Here is a 5,342-nt window from a genome sequence, read left to right on the forward strand (position 1 = left end):
TTTTTCACGTATCTCAGTTGAGGAGGTACATTCATGATCCGTCGCATGTAGTCCAAGTAGATGATGTACAGGTGAGAGATAACCTGACTGTTGAAACATCACCTATGAGGATCGAGGATCGAGAGTTGAAGCAGTTGCGGGGTAAAGAGATCGCCTTGGTGAAGGTAGCGTGGGGAGGACCAGCAGGTGGCAATGTGACTTGGGAACTTGAGAGTCAGATGAAGGAGTCTTATCCTGAGTTGTTCGCCTGAGGTATGTTTTCGAGGACGAAAACTCTTTTAGTGGGGGAGAGTTGTAACACCTCGATGAAATTAAGATAATTGTTTAAATTAAGTTAATATTTTATTTATTAATTTAATTAAATAATTAGAAAATTATTGGATTATTAATATTATTATTGGGATAATATTATTGGGTTTTATTATTGGAGTATATAAGTTGGAATAATAAAAAGTCCTAATTTTTGGAAAAGGGTTTTTCACGTGAAAAAGGAAAAGAGAAGCGGCTGAAAGAGAAAGGGAAAAGAGGCAGAGCAAGAGAAGAGGAAAAGCTTGAAGCTAACGGAATTGCCGGATTTACTCAGGTAAGGGGGGTTTATCATCGTTTGATGGGTCTTATGGGATAGCATGTAATGGGTAGTGATGAACCTCGGAATTTGACTCTGATTGAAATGATATGTGATGAATTTGTGAAATATTGATGAACGAATTTGGATGATAACTGATGAAAATTCGTAGGAATTAGAGGTAGAAAGGTTGGCAATTTGTGAAATCGAAAGTGTCTGATTCGTGTTAGATGAGATGAATGAATTGTGTGTAAAAATTTGATTGTAGAAGGTTGAATTGGATGGATCTCGTAGCAGAGAAAGCCATTGCAGATCTAGAACTTCTGGTTTCTGGTCATACGCGTATGGCACTAGGCAATACGCGTATGAGATGGCTGGTACGCGTATGGATGAGGCCTTACGCGTATGAGTGAAAGAGATGATGTTTTGAACGTAAAAGTGTCTCTGTTGGTACGCGTATGAGGATGTGGTACGCGTAGCATACGCGTATGGGCGTGGGCATTACGCGTATGGACTTGGTCAGGTTTGGGCAATACGCGTATGGGCATAGGCAATATGCGTATGGGCAGATTTGTGATTTTCCTGAACAATGGTTGTGCATTTTTTGGTTGTTTAGGCTGAGTGATGTACTTAGCTGAGGTATGATGTTGTAGGGATCAATTCCCGTTGTTTTGAATAGTATAGGTATTAGTAGAGTGTGCTAATACTATGATTTATTATGTGGCATGATATGATATGCTTTTGTTGATGATATGTGATGGTATACATGATGATGTGAATGTATGCATTTGTGAATAGACTATTTTATGGCTTAGAGTGTGAGCATGTGTCTATTCTTAAATTGTTGTTGATGTTGCATTGCTAGGTGATTAGCATGCATATTGTGGCCTTATGGTGGTAGCTAATTCCCATGGTGAGGAATTAGTGAGTAAATCATTGTGATTGTTGTTGTTGATGTTTGCATGCTAGGTGATTAGCGTGCATAGCATGGCCCATTTGGGGTGGTAGCTAATTCCCATGGTGAGGAATTAGTGAGTGAGTCACTATGTCTCAAATGAGTGGGACTAGTGAGCTTGGTAGCCATGCCTGGATTTGGACGGTGAGGTTGAACTATATGTTCACAAATAGTCGGTACCGCATGCATGGAGTCTCATTGCATAATATATGTATAGCGTGTAATATGAATGGATGTATTCCAACATTACACGTGTGTTTGTGTTGGTATTGTTGTGCTGTTATTGAGTATGATGTTTGAATTAATATGTTGTTCCTGAATGTGTGTTTTGATTAGGGTGATGAAGTGTGTTGAATCACTTAACATAACATGATATTTTATAATACTCATTATATTGATTGAGGAACTCACCCTTACAACTGTTTTTCAGGTAACGAGCAGTGATTGAGTAGGAGCTAGTACTTGGAGTCTAGAGTAGTTCCTTAGTGGGTCATGCTCTGATAGATGTAACATCGGGAAGGGATGTTTTAAATGTTTTACTGTTGGTTGTGAACCATTTTACATGTAATGTGTTACATGCTTTGATTGATTTGATTTAGATCCGCTGCGATTTATGCAACTGTTTATTTGATTAAATAAAGAGCATGACTGTTATTTTGGAACATGGTGTGAAGTGATCATGTGACACCCTTAACTGCATAATTACTCTGATGTTGTATTTTGATATTTAATTGAATTATTGGGGTATTTTAGAAGGGTGTTACACTACCTTTGATAGCTTTTTGAGCTCGATACTCAATATCATACTCAGACAACAACATCTGCCAACGGGCAATCCTCCCAGTTAAAGCAGGCTTCTCGAAGATATACTTAATTGGATCCATTCTGGATATCAACCAAGTTGTATGATTTATCATGTACTGGCGCAAACGCTTAGCAGCCCAAGCCAAAGCACAACACGTCTTCTCAAGCATAGAGTACCGAGACTCACAATCAGTAAACTTCTTACTGAGGTAGTATATAGCAAATTCCTTCTTCCCTGATTCATCTTGTTGACCGAGTACACAACCCATCGAGTCTTCAAGAACTGTCAAATACATGATGAGAGGTCTTCCTTCCACAGGCGGAGACAATATCGGAGGTTCAGACAGATATTCTTTGATACTGTCGAAAGCTTTCTGGCAATCCTCGGTCCAATCATGAGACTGATCTTTCCGGAGGAGCTCGAATATCGGCGCACATGTGGCAGTCATGTGGGATATAAATCTGGAAATATAATTCAAGCGGCCAAGAAAACCTCGAACTTGCTTCTCAGTTTTGGGTGCAGGCATCTCTTGTATTGCTTTGACCTTTGCAGGATCAACCTCAATACCTCTTTCACTTACCACAAAATCCAACAATTTGCCAGAACGGACTCCAAATGTACATTTGTTTGGATTCAAGCGAAGTTTAAACTTCCTCAAACGTTGAAAAAGCTTCAACAAATGCTCAATATGCTCATCTTCCGTTCGGGACTTAGCAATCATGTCATCAACATAGACCTCTATCTCCTTGTGCATCATATCATGAAACAAGGTAGTCATAGCTCGTTGATACGTGGCTCCGGCATTCTTCAAACCGAAGGGCATCACTCGATAACAGAATGTTCCCCAAGGTGTGATGAATGTTGTCTTCTCCATATCCTCTGGTGCCATCTTGATTTGATTATATCCGGAAAATCCGTCCATAAAGGAAAAGACTTTGAATTTAGCTGTATTGTCTACCAACATATCAATGTGTGGTAGAGGAAAATCATCTTTCGGACTAGCCTTATTCAGATCCCTATAATCAACGCACATACGGACTTTTCCGTCCTTCTTAGGAACAGGCACAATATTGGCCACCCATTGAGGATATGTAGAAGTCACCAGAAACCCCGCATCAATTTGCTTCTGAACTTCCTCTTTGATCTTCACTGCCATATCTGGATGAGTTCTTCTGAGCTTCTGCTTCACAGGCACGCACTCAGGCTTTAAAGGCAGGAAATGTTGCACAATATCTGTATCTAAACCCGGCATGTCTTCATAGGACCAAGCAAAGATATCTGAATATTCTCGTAGCAAACTGATCAAATCTTCCTTGACAGACCCTTCAAGAAGTGCCCCAATCTTCACCAGACGAACACAATCCTCAGACCCCAAGTTGACTGTTTCCAAGTCTTCGAGATGCGGTTGAATGATCTTCTCTTCATGCTCAAGGAGACGAGTAATCTCATCAGGGATCTCCTCAACGTCATCTTCCTCTGCCTCAAATACAGGGAATTCAAAATTGGGAGATGGCGTTGGATCATTATGTTCAATGGGTTTTAGGATCAACCTGCATAATGATTTTGGATAATGAAAAACTTTTAGCATTTAAACAAGCAAACCATTATGCAGATGAAAAAGATTACTTTTATTCTTGTTTTTATGGGTTTTTTGTGATCACTGATTTCATGCAAAAGCAAAAAGTGAAAACAAAGGAAAAACAAATGTTTAACAATGCATTAATTGAATGAAAACATCATTGTATATATGCTTTGCCAACAATGTCATCACTTCTTCTTTTGGCATGGGAGAAGGGTTTTAAACAAAGTGAACAATTACTCTGATCTATGGATGACCGTAGGAACATCTACAGCGACCCAATTGTGGCAGACACCACCAGGAATAACGAAGTTGTTCATGTCTTCTGCATCCTCTTCTAAGATAGCAGCAGCTTCCTCTTCAGGTTGATCATCATGGATGAATCCTCCACTTGTGAACAAACCTTGCTCATTACATGCCCCAGAACAGTAGCCAATGCCAGCCCGGGATCTATTGTCTTCAAGCTCAATCACCTTCCCTAAACCAGCAACTGCACCACATTCAATGGCCAGCTTTGCATCACGGTAGGAAGTGAATGAAGGAGACTTCTTCTCGATTGGTTCATCAATAGATAAAGCTTGGAATGGCGTTCCAACTTCATCTTCAGCGTCAATGTACGAGAAAGAAGACAGATGGCTAACCAGGAGAGCCTTTTCTCCCCCTACTACAACCAATTTCTTATTTTTGACAAATTTCAGCTTCTGGTGTAGGGTGGATGTCACGGCGCCAGCCTCGTGAATCCATGGTCTGCCTAAGAGACAGCTATAAGATGGGTGGATATCCATTACCTAGAAGGTAACCTGGAAATCACTTGGTCCAATTTTGATTGGGAGATCAACTTCCCCAATTACGGTCTTACGCGACCCATCGAATGCTTTCACAACAACCCCACTCTGCCTCATAGGAGGACCTTGATATGACAATCTGGAGAGTGTGGTCTTTGGCAATACATTTAGAGAAGATCCAGTGTCCACCAGCACATTGGACATTGCATCAGATTTGCAATTCATGGAGATATGTAAAGCCATGTTGTGGTCTCTTCCCTCCTCAGGGAGATCAGCGTCACAAAAGCTCAAAGTGTTGCAAGCGGTAATGTTTGCAACAATACTATCAAATTGCTCAATGGTGACGTCGTGATCAATATACGCCAGATCCAAGACTTTCTGCAGAGCCTCCCTATGGGGTTCTGAATTCAGCAGCAGAGAAAGAATGGAAATCTTGGATGGCGTTTGTAGAAGCTGGTCTACAACGTTGTACTCACTCTTTCTGATGAGCCTCAGCATCTCATCAGATTCTTCATCTACAATGCCACTCGGGCCAACTGAAGAAACGGGAGTTTTTTGTACAGAGGAGGATGGTTTGGCAACATCACGTGCCTGATTCTGAATATTCACAGCGGTCCCAACCGGACGCTCAACCGTATCAGAAGCAACAGCCT

At 40.9% G+C, this 5,342-nt stretch overlaps 1 long non-coding RNA gene across 1 annotated transcript; it reads left to right on the forward strand.

The window, feature by feature from the left end:
• The first annotated feature begins 363 nt into the window (after positions 1–363).
• Positions 364–2,182, forward strand: LOC127135352 (uncharacterized). Its single transcript, XR_007808525.1, has 2 exons — positions 364–583; positions 1,951–2,182. It is a non-coding gene; the product is annotated as an uncharacterized LOC127135352 (long non-coding RNA).
• Positions 2,183–5,342: the final 3,160 nt, after the last annotated feature.

The sequence above is a fragment of the Lathyrus oleraceus genome, chromosome 4 (genome assembly GCF_024323335.1).
Source record: "Lathyrus oleraceus cultivar Zhongwan6 chromosome 4, CAAS_Psat_ZW6_1.0, whole genome shotgun sequence".
Taxonomy (NCBI): domain Eukaryota; kingdom Viridiplantae; phylum Streptophyta; class Magnoliopsida; order Fabales; family Fabaceae; genus Lathyrus; species Lathyrus oleraceus.